Source organism: Balaenoptera ricei, chromosome X (assembly GCF_028023285.1).
Source record: "Balaenoptera ricei isolate mBalRic1 chromosome X, mBalRic1.hap2, whole genome shotgun sequence".
Taxonomy (NCBI): Eukaryota; Metazoa; Chordata; class Mammalia; order Artiodactyla; family Balaenopteridae; genus Balaenoptera; species Balaenoptera ricei.
In genome coordinates this window covers 27,801,769-27,822,865 of record NC_082660.1, presented here as the reverse complement: position 1 = coordinate 27,822,865, position 21,097 = coordinate 27,801,769, and positions in this window count along the sequence as shown.

Sequence of the window (21,097 nt, the reverse complement as noted above, 5' to 3'; positions counted from 1 at the left end):
GGCTCTTTTGTCACTGAGAGCCAAAAATGACTTTTTGAATTTCTAATTGGCATATTCTTTCTCTGTGATTTCCATGAATTTTCAGTGACTACTTTTATCAACTATATATGTATGGCTTATATATATTTTCATTTCATTTTCAGAATGAACTGCTAATCAGAGTGCTTTTCCCATTTCAAAAATGAAGATAGATAGGTATAAGAAAGTAGGTAAAATAAAGCCCCTTTATTACAGAGATTTTAATTTTAGCGAGATCCCTTACGTCAGCTATTCCAGTTTAATTGTTCTAACCTTTCGTGTTGATTACCTTGGGCAAGGCATGTCTGAACAAACTTAAGGCAGAGAGAGGCTTGTTACAACAGTCCATTCCTCAGCAGATGGTAACCACATCCTATTTGACAATACACATGCTACCTGTAGATGTCACTATACCCCTATAATTCTTCTCAGTGCAGTGACCTATTCATTCCCCTCCACACCCCCCCACTTCAGAGTTACAGGAATGAATATTTGAAGAGATCCTGAATTTCTGTTTTCTAAACAGAGAATTGAAAGGTGAGATTTCCCAGAATATAAAATACAAAATTGCAAAGCAGGCAATCTCAGAGACAGACAGGTGCGTGCACACGCGCACACCCGCCACCCCCAAAAGGAGTGCTTTCAAAGGTAGATAATTATATTTACCACCTATGTTTCATTAGTCAATTGGACAACCTTTCAGGTTAGAAACAAGATCAAGGCAAGAATGTGGCTATTACCTCTCTTTTCTTCTTTATTTACAAATAATCTGTAAAATCTTAGCCTAAAAATAAACAAAATCATGTTTCAACGACTGTTCTCTCATAAGATCTTAGAGGAGCTGAATAAAATGGATTTCCTGTTTTAAAAAAAGAATGTGAAAATGACGCTTTCATGGATTAATTAATGGCAGAAGAAATATAAACAAATATGCCTAGTTTTAAGAATAGGTTTTTGCTTTGGCAGCCTTTTGCCTGGGCAACCAAACACTGGGTCCAGTTTTTTGTTTATTGGGCAGTCAGGTCTCCTTTTGTCAATTTGGGCCTAGGGATCACTTTATCACCACTTGTAGCATACCAAAGTGTTCCAGGTGGGAACAGAAGGATACTCAGAAATGACTTGGGCCTTGAAAGTCATCCTTAGCATAACTGCAAAAGGCAGATCTCCCCCAGTAAGAGAAACATAGCCCAAGCTGAAGCAGTAAATGATCTCAGCTTTTCAAAGCCAAAGAGAGTTGGAGAAAGGGAGCGTCAGTTAATTAAAATCAGCTTTTCAGGTAGGAATGTGAATGTCCAGGTTATCCTCTGGTTAATGCTGATTGCCAAAGGGCACGGCTCAAAAAAAACCCTCTACTGGATCAACAGGAGGATTACGGAGGCATATCCTTCTACACATAGGCCCAGAAGAGAGGAAAAATCAAAGAGAGAAAAAAATCAAAGAGAGAAAAAAATCAAAATCAAAATCATGTAGTTGGAATGACCATGAGTGAAAAAGTAAGAAAATAAAAATAAAGTAAGGTGTGTAGAATGGAAAAGTCTGAAATAAACCCTATAGATGGGTATGGATTTGGACAGAAGTCAATAACAGCAAGGCATAATTGGAGTTGGGGTAGCCACTGCCAATGCTATGAAGGCCTTACATTGTAGCTATTTGTAAATATGCTTCATACTCGTCGTTAATGACTCCTTAGAGGGCTAAAACAGCCTATTCATCTTGGTTCCCCTATAGCACCTAGCAAATCACCTGGCACCTACTGGATTCTCAAAAAACATTTATTTATTAAATAAACTGAAAGCAAAAGCTATCCAGTGGGAAAAACAAACAGAATGTTGATAGTTCTTGGATGCTGTCAATAAAAAAGAACAGGATGTCAAAAATTAGTTTGAACGTCTCAATTTGGAGATAGTGAAAAAGTTGGTATTGTTGTCAGACACTTGGAATGCAGAAGGGAGATTCAATTTGTATATGAGAGATTCATTTCCTTTGAGAATATATGGGGATGGTCCATATTTGATGAAGGAATATAAAATAGACTGGGCTTAAATCTAACTGGTTGGAAATATAAGATGTTAAGAAAGAAGCTGGAGAGGAAGATTTGGGATTCCTAGATGGAGAGAACACATTTAAATCTTCAGAATGAATGAGACCCCTGAGGAAATGTGTATAACATATTATGCATATGAAGAAGGTCAAAAACTAAAGATTTTTGGATATCTGGAGTCAGCAGGTGGGAGAAGAAGGTGGAATCAGAGCCAGTTGAAGAGAAAATAGTGCTATACTAGCTGACAAAAGAAAATTGTCAAAAAGGAAACCATATTACTACAATAATGAACAATATATAATAAAGAATTTAGATGGATAATTTAAAAATAGCAAACAAACCCCTCTACTAATTTTTTCCAACAGGTCTTTAGTTGCCTAAGAGAGCTGCCTTACTATGATATATAAGTTAGATATTTTGACAGTTCCTCCAGGAAGGAGTCGGCAGGGTGTTGGGGGGGGAGGTTAGTGGGCTAAGTGGTGAGGAAATGGAAACCACATATATAGGCAGAGTGTGTAAATCAAAGATCTCTTAACAGATTGATTATGTAAGGTCAACGTATATGGATCCACTTTTTTTCACTTGGTGGTCTTTTGCCTTCTCCATGGACAACTGAATTAGAACTGAAACTACACTAACTTCATATGTGGATAGCTGAGAGAAGAAAGATATAGTACTAAAATATTTATCCATGATTTTTACATTAAGAGAAAACAAATGTTTATTTAATTTAAAGGTTCTTATACCTCATTTTTCGGGGTGGGGGGGAGTATGGGATGGGCTATTCTGAGTCTTTTGAAAGCTATGCTCCCCCCAGAAGAAAGTGCACATTCACACTGAAAATTACCTGAAATTAGAGAAGATCTACAAATCCCTTCCAAAGATCCCAGTGTAAGAAGCCCTAACTTAGCAAACAGCCTGCAAATTCACTGAACCTGACGCTTAAAGTGAGAAGAGCATAGTAGGATGAGGAGTCCTGAGTCGTAGTTTCACTGTTCCCAGTTCAGCTGTGTTATCAGGAAGAAATACTATGATCTTCTTAGAGGTCATGAGTCTAAATTATACCTTAGGCCCCTTTTAGTAAAACCTGTTACATGTTATGTTTCTACTTTAAAAGCCAATAAAGAATATCATCACTGAATTAATTCTTTTCTATTTGTATTTCTATTTTTATGCTTATATTTCTTCTCACAAAAAGCAACAGATCATTTTACAGATTATGAGATACACATTTCAATTTACGCTTACCAGATATTTAGAAGACAGGTGCTAATTGCATTTTAAACCCCCATGTGAACACCAGCTGCTCCTAAATAACTTTTAGTCTGAGTACAACTTTTAGATCTTTCCTTATTTTTCTACTAATTTTGAGCTCTTTTTAAAAAATAAGAGATAGCCTAGCAGCCTGGAATACAATCACAGGCCACTTTCACAAGGGGAATGATCAAATTTAACTTCCTAGGAAAGTTAGACCATTGTTTCTTTTGAACATTTTGAAGTTCCTCTGACAAACAAGAACTGAAGGACGTCAAACAGGCTTCTTCACAGAAAGCAAGAGCATAGTAACAGGAGAGTGGCAGGGTCAAATGAAGATGCTCCAGAGTGCAGAGAAAGAGAGAAGGAGACGAAGCACTCAGAACTAACAGGAGAATGAGGCGAGGACAAGCTAGCTGGATTTCTGCTCCATTTGATACTGCACATATGGGTATACCAGTAGCAGCTGCTTCAGAATGAACACAAGGCAGCTTTGTCTCCAGGTGAGAGTACTGAACCTCCAGATTTTGGAATCCACATCCTGATTATTTTGGAGGAAAAGGAAAGAAGTGTTATCTGGTTATTCTCAGCCTAAATTTCCCCTTTAAAGTCATTAATAAAAAATTTCAGGAAGGCATCTGTCTTCCAAACTAACACTTTTCTAGAACCTTCTAAAGAGGCATCTGGGGCAAATATAGTTTATGGAACTTAGCAGAACAGGATGATTATCTGTAGAGCTAACTTCTGTGATGCGAATACATAAGTTATTAGAGTCAATTCTAACGAGCAGTCAGAATTTTTAGACTGTATTTCAAAAAACGGGAAAAATATTCCAATACCTGAAAGTCAACAGCACAACACTCTGATTCCTAAATAGTCTTTCAAAAGCCCCTGAAGACACTGGTTCAAGATGGCGGAGTAGAAGGACGTGCTCTCACTCCCTCTTGCGAGAGCACCAGAATCACAACTAACTGCTGAACAATCATCGACAGGAAGACACTGGAACTCACCAAAAAAGATACCCCACATCCAAAGACAAAGGAGAAGCCACAGTGAGAGGGTAGGAGGGGCGCAATCACAATAAAATCAAATCCTATAACTGCTGGGTGGGTGACTCACAAATTGGAGAACACTTATACCACAGAAGTCCACCCACTGGAGTGAAGGTTCTGAGCCCCATGTCAGGCTTCCCAACCTGGGGGTCTGGCAATGGGAGGAGGAAGTCCTAGAGAATCAGGCTTTGAAGGCTAGCGGGATTTGACTGCAGGACTTCGACAGGACTGGGGGAAAGAGAGGCTCCACTCTTGGAGGGCACACACAAAGTAGTGTGCACACTGGGACCCAGGGGAAGGAGCAGTGACCACATAGGAGACTGAACCAGACCTACCTGTTAGTGTTGGAGGGTCTCCTGCAGAGGCGGGGGGTGGCTGTGGCTCACCGAGAGGACAAGGACACTGGCAGCAGAAGTTCAGGGAAGTACTCCTTGATGTGAGCCTTCCTAGAGTCCGCCATTAGCCTCACCAAAGAGCTGGGTAGGCTCCAGTGTTGGGTGGCCTCAGGCCAAACAACCAAGAGGGAGGGAGCCCAGCTACACCCAGCAGCAGAGAAGCAGACTAAAGTTTTATTGACCTCTGCCCACCAGAGCAACAGCCAGCTCTACCCACCACCAGTCCCTCCCATCAGGAAACTTGCACAAGGCTCGTAGATAGTCTCATCCACCAGAGGGCAGACAGCAGAAGCAAGAAGAACTATACTCTTGCAGGCTGTGGAACAAAAACCACATTCACAGAAAGATAGACAAGATGAAAAGGCAAAGGGCTACGTACCAGACGAAGGAACAAAATAAAACCCCAGACAAACAACTAAATAAAGTGGAGACAGGCAACCTTTCAGAAAAAGAATTCAGAATAATGATAGTGAAGATGATCCAAGACTTCGGGAAAAGAACGGAGGCAAAGATCGAGATGATGCAAGATATGTCTAACAAAGACCTAGAAGAATTAAAGAACAAACAGAGATGAACAATACAATAATTGAAATGAAAAATACACTAGAAGGAATCAATAGCTGAATAACTGAGGCAGAAGAATGGATAAGGGACCTGGAGGACAGAATGGCGGAATTCACTGCCGTGGAATAGAATAAAGAAAAAAGAATGAAAAGAAATGAAGACAGCATAAGAGACCTCTGGGACAACATGAAATGCAACAACATTTGCATTATAGGGGTCCCAGAAGCAGAAGAGAGAGAGAAAGGACCAGAGAAAATATTTGAAGAGATTATAGTTGAAAACTTCCCTAACATGGGAAAGGAAATAGCCACCCAAGTCCAGGAAGCACAGAGAGGCCCATACAGGATAAACCCAAGGAGAAACACGCCGAGACACATAGTAATCAAATTGGCAAAAATTAAAGACAAAGAAAAATTATTGAAAGCAGCAAGGGAAAAATGACAAATAACATACAAGGGAACTCCCATAAGATTAACAGGTGATTTCTCAGCAGAAACTCTACAAGCCAGAAGGGAGTGGCATGACATACTTAAGTGATGAAAGGGAAGAACCTACAACCAAGATTACTCTACTGGGCAAAAGTCTCATTCAGATTCGATGGAGTAATCAAAATCTTTACAGACAAGCAAAAGCTAAGAGAATTCAGCGCCACCAAACCAGCTATACAACAAATGCTAAAGGAACTTCTCTAAGTGGGAAACACAAGAGAAGAAAAGGACCTACAAAATCAAACCCAAAACAATTAAGAAAATGGTCATAGGAACATACATATCGATAATTACCTTAAACGTGAATGGATTAAATGCTCCAACCAAAAGACACAGGCTTGCTGAATGGATACAAAAACAAGACCCATATATATGCTGTCTACGAGAGACCCACTTAAGAGCTAGGGACACATACAGACTGAGAGTGAGGGGATGGAAAAAGATATTCCATGCAAATGGAAATCAAAAGAAAGCTGGAGTAGCAATACTCATATCAGATAAAATAGACTTTAAAATAAAGACTGTTACAAGAGACAAGGAAGGACACTACATAATGATCAAGGGATCAATCCAAGAAGAAGATATAACAATTATAAATATATATGCACCCAACATAGGAGCACCTGAATACATAAGGCAACTGCTAACAGCTATAAAAGAGGAAATCGACAGTAACACAATAATAGTGGGGGACTTTAACACCTCACTTACACCAATGGACAGATCATCCAGACAGAAAATAAATAAGGAAACAGAAGCTTTAAATGACACAATAGATCAGAAAGATTTAATTGATATTTATAGGACATTCCATCCAAAAACAGCAGATTACACTTTCTTCTCAAGTGCGCACGGAACATTCTCCAGGATAGATCACATCTTGGATCACAAATCAAGCCTCAGTAAATTTAAGAAAATTGAAATCATATCAAGCATCTTTTCTGACCACAATGCTATGAGATTAGAAATCAATTACAGGGAATAAAATGTAAAAAACACAAACACATGGAGGCTAAACAATACGTTACTAAATAACCAAGAGCTCACTGAAGAAATCAAAGAGAAAATCAAAAAATACCTAGAGACAAATGACAACGAAAACAAGCAAAATCTCAAATGAACAATCTAAACTTACACCTAAAGGAACTAGAGAAAGAAGGAAAAACAAAACCCAAAGTTAGCAGAAGGAAAGAAATCATAAAGATCAGAGTAGAAGTAAATGAAATAGAAACAAAGAAAACAATAGCAAAGATCAATAAAACTAAAAGCTGGTTCTTTGAGAAGATAAACAAAATTGATAAACCATTAGCCAGACTCATCAAGAAAAAGACAGGGAGGACTCAAATCAATAAAATTAGAAATGAAAAAGGAGAAGTTACAACAGACACTGCAGAAATACAAAGCATCCTAAGAGACTACTACAAGCAACTCTATGCCAATAAAATGGACAACCTGGAAGAAATGGACAAATTCTTAGAAAGGTATAACCTTCCAAGGCGGAACCAGGAAGAGAGAGAAAATATGAACAGACCAATCACAAGTAATGAAATTGAAACTGTGATTAAAAATCTTCCAACAAACAAAAGTCCAGGACCAGATGACTTCACAGGTGAATTCTATCAAACACTTAGAGAAAAGCTAATACGCATCCTTCTCAAACTCTTCCAAAAAATTTCAGAGGCAGGAACACTCCCAAACTCATTCTATGAGGCCACCATCACCCTGATACCAAAACCAGACAAAGATACTACAAAAAAAGAAAATTACAGACTAATATCATTGATGAATATAGATGCAAAAATCCTCAACAAAATACTAGCAAACAGGGGCTTCCCTCGTGGCGCAGTGGTTGAGAATTTGCCTGCCAATGCAGGGGACACGGGTTTGAGCCCTGGTCTGGGAAGATCCCACATGCCGCGGAGCAACTAAGCCCGTGCGCCACACCTACTGAGCCTGCGCGTCTGGAGCCCGTGCTCCGCAACAAGAGAGGCCGCAACAGTGAGAGGCCTGCGCACCGTGATGAAGAGTGGCCCCCGCTCGTCGCAACTAGAGAAAGCCCTCGCACAGAAACGAAGACCCAACACAGCCAAAAAATAAATTAATTAATTAATTAAATAAATTAAAAAAAAATACTAGCAAACAGAATCCAACAAGACATTAAAAGGATCATACTCCATGATCAAGTGGGATTTATCCCAGGGATGCAAGGATTCTTCAATATATGCAAATCAATCAATGTGGTACACCATATTAACAAATTGAAGAATAAAAACCATATGATCATCTCAATAGATGCAGAAAAGCTTTTGACAAAATTCAACACCCATGTATGATAAAAGCTCTCCAGAAAGTGGGCATAGAGGGAACCTACCTCAACAAAATAAAGGCCATATATGACAAACCCACAGCAAACATCATTCTCAACGGTGAAAAACTGAAACCATTTCCTCTAAGATCAGGAACGAGACAAGGATGTCCACTCTCACCATTATTATTCAACATAGTTTTGGAAGTCCTAGCCACGGCAATCAGAGAAGAAAAAGAAATAAAAGGAATCCAAATTGGAAAAGAAGAAGTAAAACTGCCACTGTTTGCAGAGGACATGATACTATACATAGAGAATCCTAAAGATGCCACCAGAAAACTACTAGAGCTAATCAATGAATTTGGTAATGTTGCAGGATACAAAATTAATGCACGGAAATCTCTTGCATTCCTATACACTAATGATGAAAAATCTGAAAGAGAAATTAAGGAAACACTCCCATTTACCACTGCAACAAAAAGAATAAAATACCTAGGAATAAACCTACCTAAGGACATGAAAGACCTGTATGCAGAAAACTATAAGACACTGATGAAAGAAATTAAAGATGATACCAACAGATGGAGAGATATACCATGTTCTCGGATTGGAAGAATCAATATTGTGAAAATGACTATACTACCCAAAGCAATCTACAGATTCAATGCAATCCCTATCAAATTACCAATGGCATTATTTACAGAACTAGAACAAAAAAATCTTAAAATTTGTATGCAAACACAAAAAACCCCGAATAGCCAAAGCAGTCTTGAGGGAAAAAAACGGAGCTGGAGGAATCAGACTCCCTGACTTCAGACTATACTACAAAGCTACAGTAATCAAGATAATATGGGGGCTTCCCTGGTGGCGCAGTGGTTGAGAGTCTGCCTGCTAACGCAGGGGACACGGGTTCGAGCCCTGGTCTGGGAAGATTCCACATGCCGCGGAGCAACAGGGCCCGTGAGCCACAACTACTGAGCTTGCGTGTCTGGAGCCTGTGCTCCGCAACAAGAGAGGCCGCGATAGTGAGAGGCCCGCACACCACGATGAAGAGTGGCCGCCGCTTGCCACAACTAGAGAAAGCCCTTGCACAGAAACGAAGACCCAACACAGCCAAAAATTAAATAAATAAATTAATTAATTAAAATGAATAATGCTTTAAAAAAAAAAGACAATATGGTACTGGCACAAAAACAGAAATATAGATCAACGGAACAGGATGGAAAGCCCAAAGATAAACCCACGCACCTATGGTCAACTAATCTATGACAAAGGAGGCAAGGATATACAATGGAGAAAAGACAGTCTCTTCAATAAGTCATGCTGGGAAAACTGGACAGCTACATGTAAAAGAATGAAATTAGAACACTCCCTAACACCATACACAAAAATAAACTCAAAATGGATTAGAGACCTAAATGTAAGACCAGACACTATAAAACTCTTAGAGGAAAACATAGGAAGAACACTCTTTGACATAAATCACAGCAAGATCTTTTTTGATCCACCCCCTAGAGTAATGGAAATAAAAACAAAAATAAACAAATGGGACCTAATGAAACTTAAAAGCTTTTGCAAAGCAAAGGAAACTACAAACAAGATGAAAAGACAACCCTCAGAATGGGAGAAAATATTTGCAAATGAATCAATGGACAAAGGATTAATTTCCAAAATATATAAACAGCTCATGCAGCTCAATGTTAAAAAAAGCAGACAACCCAATCCAAAAATGGGCAGAAGACCTAAAAAGACATTTCTCCAAAGACATACAGATGGCCAAGAAGCACATGAAAATCTGCTCAACATCACTAATTATGAGAGAAATGCAAATCAAAACTATAATGAGGTATCACCTCACACCAGTTAGAATGGGCATCATCAGAAAATCTACAAACAACAGTTGCTGGAGAGGGTGTGGAGAAAAGGGAACCCTCTTGCACTGTTGATGGGAATATAAACTGATACAGCCACTATGGAGAACACTATGGAGGTTTCTTAAAAAACTCAAACTAGAATTACCATGTGACCCAGCAATCCCACTACTGGGCATATACCCAGAGAAATCCATAATTCAAAAAGACACATGCACCCCAATGTTCACTGCAGCACTATTTACAATAGCCAGGTCATGGAAGCAACCTAAATGCCCATCGACAGACGAATGGATAAAGAAGATGTGGTACATATATACCATGGAATATTACTCAGCCATAAAAAGGAACGAAGTTGGGTCATTTGTAGAGACGTGGATGGATCTAGAGACTGTCATACAGAGTGAAGTAAGTCAGAAAGAGAAAAACAGATATCGTATATTAACGCATACATGTGGAACCTAGAAAAATGGTACAGATGAACCAGTTAGCAGGGCAGAAATTGAGACACAGATGTAGAGAACAAACATATGGACACCAAGGGGGGACAGCGGCAGGGGGTTGGGGGGGATGAATTGGGAGACTGGGGTTGACATATATACACTAATATGTATAAAATAGATAACTGATAAGAACCTGCTGTATAAAAAAATAAATAAAATAAAATTCAAAAAATCAAAAAAAAAAACCAACAAAGCCCATCAAGAATCACATAATGATGGATTAAAAAATACTAAGGCATGAACTCGAGCTACATTAGAGAACCAGGAGAATTGCACCCCTTCACTGCTACTCGATTTTAAAGCTCACCATAATTGCTTGCAAAAGGCTGAGGCAGCAGTCATGTAATGGTACTGCAGAGACAGCAAAATATAACCATGTAGATGAGTTTTTTAAAAACCAAACATTACCAGAATTAGATGCAACAAGTGTTTAAAAGCCCACTTTCTTGATATAGGAAATATTCATTTCTTTTCTGTACATCTCACAAGCTGCTCTGGAAGGTGCAGCTGCTTTCTGTCCCTATGGAGCTTCAGCATGGTGAATGGAGACAACTCTGTCAAATTTGCGAAGTCTGGAGCTTTGGACAAGAAAACAAAATTGAGACCAGCCCGTGACATTAGGTGATCCTCTCAACCTCACTTGCAGTTTCAGAATTTTAGCTGGACAATATGAGATGCTTAGTAGTTTAAATATAAATTTATATATAAAGACTTCAAAGAAATTCTTCCCTATCTTTTGTTTAGTTCATTCATTCGTTCATTCATTCAGTTTACAAACATTTATTGAGGAGCAACTACGTACCAAAAATTATGACTGATGCTTTGGATACAAAGATAATTAGACAAAATCCTGTGTTCAAGATGATCCGAGTCTAGTCAGGGAGGTGGACAAGCAGAGAAATATAGGATTATGTGATGAATTCTAAGGGAGTCACAAAGAGGGAGAATCTAACTCGGCCTGGGTGGCTTGAGCTGATTCAGGATCAATCATTAGTTCACTAATTGAACAGAGCATCGTGCAAATTCAAGACAAAGGTAGTTTGGAAAATGTTTGCCATTCCTACCTCTTGCCCTTGTTTTTTTTTTTTTTTCCCAATGGCACCGTTAGCACTGTATTGTAATTATTTCATGTCTGTTTTTCCCATTAGATTATGATGCCTTAACGGCAGTTCTGGTTTCTTTATCATCTTTTATTCCCAGGGCCTACCGCTGTAGTAGCAAATCAATAAATATTAAAGAATAAATGACCAACAAAGTAGAAGGAAATTATTATAATCTATGCTATAAATCATCTATCTATCATCCATCTATCTAATCTATCCATCTACCTGTGGAAATCTATTTCTGACTAGGGAGTCTGAATTCAAGCAAAAGTATCACATAAGATCTCTCTTATATGGCATTTTAAAATTATACAATAAATTTCAAACACTGACCAGCTCTTTTCTTTCTTACATACTATTAGGGAGAGTCTCTAATTTTATAATAAAGAATGGTGATATAGTGGGAAAATGTCACTGAATCCTGCACAGTATTGACAAAAAATTTTTAAATATGGATATAATATATATGAAAATAATACTGTTGAATTCTGAACACAAATTTTCAATTCTAAAATGTTGTCTAACAATAAGAACACTCTATTTATAGGACAGATTCCAACTGTGAAACAGAAGACCGGGTGACAGATTTTGGTACTCTGAGAAATTGATAATGCAACCCCATGTGGAATGGCAAGAACATCAGAAAAGGAGACAGAACTTTTAAATTTTTAATTGGAAGGGATAAAGGCAATTTCTCTTTCCCCAGTGGAACTGCTAGAGTGGAATGGATAGAATGATTTAGGAAGAAGTACGGGGCAGCAAGTCTTCAAACAAAGATGAGGCAAGTGGCCATCTAGGTATATGTGGTTAGTAGGGTTGGAAAGAAACCAGACTTACAACCTTGTGTAAGCTACTGTAGATTAGAAGAGGCAGCAGCTACCACAGAATCGGATACAGAGGTTGGAAAGGAGTCAGAGTAGGGCAGGAGGAGTGGCAAAGTGCCTGTCTAAGGATTGTGACACTTGGGCAATAATGCCAGGCGATAGCAGCTGCTCAGTAGCAACACAAACAGAAAAGTCAGCCACCAGAGGCTCCTGCATGGTGTGTCAACACTGTTCTAAGGCTAAGGCCAAAGGCACTCTGGTTACTGCCGTAAGGTAGAATGCTATTTACTATACAAAAGGGCTTCTAAGGCCAATCCCTCTTGGCACTGAGACAGGAACCAGAAGTAATACGGCAGTACAGGGGAGCTGGGAATAAAGTCATTTAAATAGTGGGAGTTCATTAAGAAAGGACTGTGAGTCAGGACACTGCTGGTACTACACCCAGATTCCTTCCCCCCTTGACTTGTGTGCCCCTATGTCCCATCTTCTGTGTGCTTTGTTTCTGATGGCTCCCACCTGAGACCTTTCTCAAAGCATTGCCTGCAGAGAGCTGGAAGTACCTTCGAGTTTATGCCCCATACCACCCCCTTAGCCAATGACTGACTGATAGGGTAGTATGAAAGCCCAGCTTTCTCACCTTACAGGATGACAAACTCTGAGTTATAATGTAAGCTCCAGAGCTTGCTGTGGGATCAGACTGAGTGGGGCTTCACCTGAAGTCATATCTTTGTTTGGCTTTGTCTATTCTGGTCTCCCCTATTCCCTTTTCCAGTTTCTCTCAGGACCACTTCCTAAATAAATCAGTTGCACTTAAATCTTTATCTTAGGGTTTGCATTTAGGAAACTTCACTTCAGACAACTGATTTCATAGCCACTGAAAAGAGAGTTGCCTGTATCCTTTTACAATTCTAACATAGAATTAGGAATAAAGTACAATGGGAGCACAAGAAAATGACACCTAAGTCTTCCTCGGGAATCACAGAAGGCTTGACAGGAAAGGGAATGTTAAACCATAGTTTTGAAATATACAAAGGAGTTTCCCAGATGAGATGGGAAAGATATCTTTTGTCCTTAAATCTATCTATTTATCAGTGGTGAAAATAATATTAACTAATATCTATCTGTAGTGTGTTATTAAGTGCCTGGTGCTGCATTAAGAATATACTTTTTAATCTTACTTACTAAAATGAACATATGGAGCATGTATAATCATGATGAGAATGTGGAATCCAAAAGGTCTAGTAATTTGTTCAAATCATATAACAAGTCATCACCAGACCTTGGACTTGAACACAGGTAATTTGACTTTAGGACTCACTTGAGTTTTGATCACTTTGCTATATTGCCTTCTTGGTAAACAACATTAAAATAAGAATTGTCTTCAATCTCATTTCCTCTACAGTGTCAAGGTTACGTTTTTCTTTTTCTTGCTGATCCATTTTAAACCCAGTCATGATGAAAATAATGTTTAATTCATATGTGGTTCTCTGTGTTAATATTTAGAATGTTATGGAAAGTAAAAGGGAAAATAAAAAATGACTGACTTTTAGGAGTCTGTCATTTGTAACAGAAGTAGAAAGAAGGTGTCCTTAAAGCTTTTAAAGGGAATCATATTTCAGGACAGGATCAATGGGAAAGATAGTTGTAAAGTTGGAGAGGGAGGACCTCTAAACTTGGAAAGCCAGAGTTCCTACACTTCAATATGATCTAAGATGATACTAGAGGCAGAATACTGACAGGTCAATACAAGTCTTGAAAGATTTCTCATTACTATTACTCTGAAATCTCACTCTTTTCTAGTCTTTCTCGATTATTTCATAGTAACAGTAATTAATCCCTATTTTTAAGCCAATTAAGCATAGATGAGAATATTATTTGGAATATCCTTTTCATCTTAGTTCTATATAGTTGGAGAAGCTTGATATTTATAGGCACCCCATTTCCCCTTATTTATAAAGCCCAATTTGTCCCCTAACCTCTATCATCTTTCATCCCTTAACCCTGTGATGTTTTACTTTAGTTACCTGAAACTATATGTATTTTATTTTTTATTTCTGTGGTTATATCTGTCTTCCTCACTAGAATGGAAACTCAATAAGAATAGGGATTTTGTCTTGTTCATCACTATATCTCTATCATCTTGAGAAGTGACTGGTATATATAAGGTACTCAATAAATATTCGTTGAATCAAAGAATGAATGAATAATGACTGTGCCTAAGGATAATGCAAAACACCAGGAAAAGAACTGCTATGCTTTCTTTTTTTTTTTTAATTAATTAATTTATTTATTTATTTATTTTTGGCTGTGTTGGGTCTTCATTTCTGTGCGAGGGCTTTCTCCAGTTCCGGAGAGCGGGGGCCACTCTTCATCACGGTGCGCGGGCCTCTCACTATCGTGGCCTCTCCCGTTGCGGAGCACGGGCTCCAGATGCGCAGGCTCAGTAGTTGTGGCTCACGGGCTTAGTTGCTCCGCGGCATGTGGGATCTTCCCAGACCAGGGTTCGAACCCGTGTCCCCCGCATCGGCGGGCAGACTCTCAACCACTGCGCCACCAGGGAAGCCCTGCTATGCTTTCTTAAAACTCATCCTAAATCTTGAAACCATCCCATAGTAATGGTGGGTAGGGAAGCATTATGACGTAATGGAGGGAGTAAAAGCTTTGCCCTCTTTAACTGGTTAAAATCCTAAGTTAAAATCTTGGCATTCAAATTTATTAGCTGTTTAGTTTTAAGGAGATTTTTAACATTTCTGATCCTAAATGTTCTCACTTGTAAATGAGAATAAGAGTGACTGCCTCATAACCTATGTATAGCACAGAGTTGTCACTCATTAAATTTTAGTTCCCTCTTGTTATTTGAAGATGCAGAGACAAACTTTTAGAAAAGAAGTTTACTTGCTAAGAATTTTGAAAAGTTGTCCAGGGGTTAGAATAACTGATTCATTAAATTAAAAATACAACAGGCTTTTAGAGAATTTAAAAAAATGATTCCATAGTTACCAAGGTTACAGTTAGTCTGCTCTTAGTAAAATAGAATTTTCTCATGTTTGTCATATCTGTAAAAGTTTTCACATACCTTAAGATATCAACAAAAGTCAAGGATCAAGTGTTTTATTATTGTTTTAATTTTTTTATTTTGTAATGAGCCAATAGCAAACAGCAAAAGCTAAAGATTACTTATATTCTGGGGACTATCAGTGAGACATGATGTGCATCTTACCCATAATGACAGCAAGGCAAGGTACTAATTTTGCTTCTATAAGGATCAGAATAAGTTTAATTTGGCTGCTTATTCTTAAAGCCTCTCTATGAAGGATGCAGTTCTACATAGAGTTGGGGCTCTGTCCTGCTGTAGCCTATTAATCATGTGATTACAGATGGGTATAGGCTATAGATGTTGATGCCTCTGAAGACTGAAAATTAAGGAATGATCATGGTAGTGATGCTTTGGAGCTTAAACCAGGCCAAAACACTCTGAAAAATAGGACTTGGGATTGAATTGATGCCAGGAGAAGCTGTGATAAATAGAAATGCAGACAGAGATAGGTTGGCAATATTTATCTTCAGTGACTTCTGTGCTAGTGGATTCTGAAATATGAGGTGTATAAATGAAAAGAAACTAAATTTAAATTGGTATTTAACTAGTAATCAACATTTACTCTTATTTTTATAATATAACAGAGGCTTATTTTAAAGAATATTTTTGTGCCATATATGTCCAGAAAAGTGGTGACTTAATTATATTTAACTAAATAATAAGTTATCAAATGAACCTCAATAAACACAATCTTTAAATTTGGAAGATCTATATACATGATAAAATTTTGATAGGCTTAAATATATTCACCTCATCCTAAAGGGATTAGGCGATATAAGGTATGTTAAGTATTTGCTTTTGGAAACAAGTGATTCTTCCTGCTTATTTATGCCCTTTTTAAGTGACCAAATATTTAATACTTACAGTGTGATGTCTGAGGGTGTTCATCATCTTTTCCTATTCATTCATTTGTTCATTCATTCATTCATCATTCAACAAAAATATGTGAGCCCCTATTATGTGTCAGGTTTTGTATGAAGCACTAGAGAGAGATTATAAGTAAGATGTGGTCCCTGCCCTCCAGGAGCCCACATTCTAGGGGCAGAGACAGGCACCTAAGCAAGTGTACTTAAAGGCAGTGGTGTATTTGCATTGTGTCAACTTAGCCAAGTTAAAATTATATTTCTCAGGATTTTCTTCTCTGCCCAGGTCCACATTAGTGTGGACTACAATATACATATTGTAGGAAACCATAAACAAAATGAAAAGACAATCTACGGAATGGGAGAAAATATTTGCAAATGATGCAACTGACAAGGGATTAATTTCCACAATATACAAACAGCTCATACAACTCAATGTCAAAAACAAAACAACCCAATCAAAAAATGGGCAGAAGACCTAAATAGACATTTCTCCAAGGAAGACATACAGATGGCCAACAGGCACATGAAAAGATGCTCAACATGGCTAATTATTAGAGAAATGGAAATCAAAACTACAATGAGGTATCACCTAACACTGGTCACAATGGCCATCATCTGAAACTCTACAAATAACAAATGCTGGAGAGGGTGTAGAGAAAAGGGAACCCTCCTACCATGTTGGTGGGTATATAAATTGGTGCAGCCACTTTGGAGAAGAGTAAAAAGGGCCCTTAAAAAATTAAAAAGAGAGTTACCATATGATCCAGCAGTCCAACTCCTGGGCATATATACGGAAAAGACGAAAACTCTAATAGGAGAGATACATGCACCCTAATGTTCATAGCAGCACTATTTACAATAGCCAAGACATGGAAGCAACCTGTGTCCATCAACAGATTAAGGGATAAAGAAGATGTGGTGTGTATACAAACACACACACACACACACACACACACACACACACACACACAGAGTGGAATATTACTCAGCCATAAAAAGAATGAAATATTGTCATTTGCATCAACACGGATGGACCTAGAGAGTATCATACTAAGTGAAGTAAGTCAGACAGAGAAAGACAAATATCATATGATATCACTTATATGTGGAATCTTAAAAAATGATACAAATGAACTTACAAAGCAGAAATAGACTCGCAGACACAGAAAACAAACTTACGGTTACCAAACGGGAAAGGGCGGGGAGGGGGAGGGATAAATAGGAGTTTGGGATTAACAGATACACACTACTATATATAAAATAGATAACCAGCAAGGACCTACTGTATAGCACAGGCAACTATAGTCAATATCTTGTAATAGCCTCTGATGGAAAAGAATCTGAAAAAGAACTGAATCACTTTGCTGTACACCTGAAACACAACGTTGTAAAACGCTGTAAATCAAGTATACTTCAGTTACAAAAAATAGTACATGCCATCTAGAATTGTTATGATGCTCAAATAAAATAAAATGGGCAAAAGAAGATACATGTTGTGTGAGATTCAGAAGACAGAATTAAAGCAGCTGCCATCTTCATTTTTTGCTTTAAAGATTGGTGTAGGACAGGAGCTTGCAGCTCCATTAAGCTTCTCTGTGAGCTCCCAGGATGGGTGTGGAGTCAGAGTTCTTAGAGAGCTTCTTCAGCTTCTCTGACTCTTAGGCCAGAGGAATGTTTAGCTGCTTGATGATGAGCACCAGCTTCTCCTGCAGGACACCCCCACTGTCAAAGTTGGAATCTTGAGGCAGTGAGAAATCAACCTAGGTTCTAGTAAGTTCTCATTAGTTCAAGCTCAGTTTCACAGATTCTACTTTATCCTTGCTTCCCCAATATCTTCTTTTCTGACTGATTTCTCTGCAGACTTCAATCTCCAGACACAAAAATATACAGACTGTTTAATCTGCTCCCCCCAAAATCAGGGAAAGTAAAATCCCTTTATGAAATCCCTTGTCTTTCTGTCTATCTGTCATCTATCTCTGCCCCCACCTCTCTCTCTTTCTCTCCCCCCTCCCCCTCCCTGGGGGTTCTTATCTTACTGAACACTGATAGAAACACAGGCATATATACTGAGTACTATAAGAAGAAAGGCAAGTGAATGAGTAATTTTTCCTGAAAGGGGAAGAATAGTAAGGGTAAGGGTAGGGAAAGATTTCACTAAGAAAAATATTTGAGCTGGGCTAGAAGGATGAATGGGAGTTTGTTAAGTGAAAAATAGGGAGAAATTTATTTCACCAGACAGGAAATGCCATGGATAAAGACATGAAGTTGGGAATCATAGAGCTTATTAGGGTGATGATGAAATGATTATATTTGAGTATGGGGAGCTGGGAAGCAGGGGAAGAGATATAATATCAGAAAGAGACAGGGTATAAGCAGAAAAAAACAAAGGGAACCCAAACTGTGAAGGACTATAAAGTAGAGATATAGGGGAGGTATTAACAAAGTTCACTGAGAAAATGAAATAATCAGATCTCATACATATAAACTATTTAGTCAAATACACTAAACTTCTTAAGGAACATAAATTCTGTTTGCCTTCCTCACCACCCTTTACGTTCAATAAAGTCTCAATAAATATTTTATGATGATGTAACTCCTTATATTTACTTATTCAAATACCACCATCCAGCCTCCTTCTCAATAAAAACGCTCTGAAAGGCAGAAAGTGATATTTAGATCCATACAGCAATCTGTCCATAATGGATACCTATTTGAAATAACTTCAAATATATAGGAAATGGCATAGAGCTGTGGTTCCCAAACTGTGTGCCAACGTGTCACAGGGCAACACAGTAAACTTACAGGAACACCTTAGGATAGTTTAAAATTTCAAGGTAAACTCAGCGACACGTGGGCTACCAGGTGGATTACATTCATTTTGATGATGTCGTATCTTTGCAAAGCTGGCATTCTGGTAGTTGTGATAAAAAGCAAGTGCTGTGCAAAAATCAATGTGGAACAGGAAATGAGGGAGGCAGTGTCCAATTGGATTCCAAGGTTTGAGAAGTTGTACAGTGACCAACAGGCACATATATCCCATTAGTAAATAACTGTGATTATTTAAAATTAATTTTTTCAATTTTTAAGTATTATAAAGTACAAATATAAATATTATTCCAAACAGCTACTAAGTTGTTAGGATATGAATACTTATTAAATTCTTTGGACCTAACTGCTTAGTAAACAGAACTATTAAGTTTTTTTTGCGGCGGGTGGGGGGGTTGGCTAGAGAGTCATGAAAAAATTACTGAGAAACTAAGGGCGCCATGAACCAAGAAAATTTAGGAACCTCTGTTAGAAAGACTACAAAACCACAAAACATGTGTGGTATAAGACAAAGTTGGGGCAAACATTTCAAACTGATCCTTGTAGGATTCAACATTTGGCCTAAAGTTGCTATTGTATTCCATAATTGCAGCATCTTACAGGAGCATGAATATTTCTCTGCTTGCCTAGCTTTTGATAGTAACTCTAGCTGTGAGCCCCTTATGTCACATTTTCCTTGGAGCAGAAGCCATGTGGAGAAAGAATACAGAGGATTTCAACAATTCAACGCACCGAATTTCTACAATGGCAAAGTGAAATGCATTACTGAAAAACTGCAAGTAACTAAAGCAGCTGCTTGATTTTCCATCTGATGCAAGTGGAAATGTTTAAGGTAGTTTCTACTCTTCTGCATGGCCATTTCCTACATCAACAAATAGTTATTACATTTACAGTCTTTTGCCTTCTTATAAGCATGAACCTTTTATCCATCATGATTGGAATTCCAGATATCTGTTACTTTCAACGATGTTATTGGTTTCTAGATGAGTAATGATTCTCATTTGCATTAGTTTTCTTCTGTCTGCATTTCTTGATTGTGTTCACTCGAAGGGGGTGAAGGGATGCTGTTCATTTTTAATGATATCCTGCTATAATAAAAAGTGAATACCTATTTGCTTACTATGTGCCAGGCACTTTTCTAAGTATTTTATAAACATAGGCGTTTAATCTTTATTGCAACACTGTGGTATGGGTATTATTTTTATCCCTGTTTTATGGATGAGGAAACTGAGGAACAGAAAATTTATGGAATTTTACCAAGGTGACTCATCTAGTAGATGATAGAATCAGTTTCATCTCACAGTTGACTGATGCCTGGACCACCATCTTAACCACTGTGCTAAACTGATTTCCTGCTGTGCCAGAATTTGGTAATCACTGTTTGGTAATCATTTTAGGAAAGGCATGCTGTTTAAATCTCACAATATTCCAGAGGTTCAGAGATGCAAAGTAATGTCTCAAAAGCTCCAGGGATAGCTAAATGGTGGAATCAAAGTTCTGTCTCTCAATTCTGTGCCCTTTTGGCTATATCAATGGTTTCTGAAATGGGGTGAATTAAGTCTAACCATAAGAAATTGCCAATATTTGTTGATTTTTACTTCAAAATCACAAACTCATATGGTTCAGCTTTCAACAATATGATCCATGGAGATCAGCAGAAGATATTAGAAATCCTATTAATGTCTATTTTTAATTTAAAATGAAGAGTAAATTCAGTTTTATGAAGTTTTAATTTTTTTTTTTAATATTTTATTTATTTATTTATTTATTTATGGCTGTGTTGGGTCTTCGTTTCTGTGTGAGGGCTTTCTCCAGTTGCGGCAAGTGGGGGCCATTCTTCATCGTGGTGCGCGGGCCTCTCACTATCGCGGCCTCTCTTGTTGCGGAGCA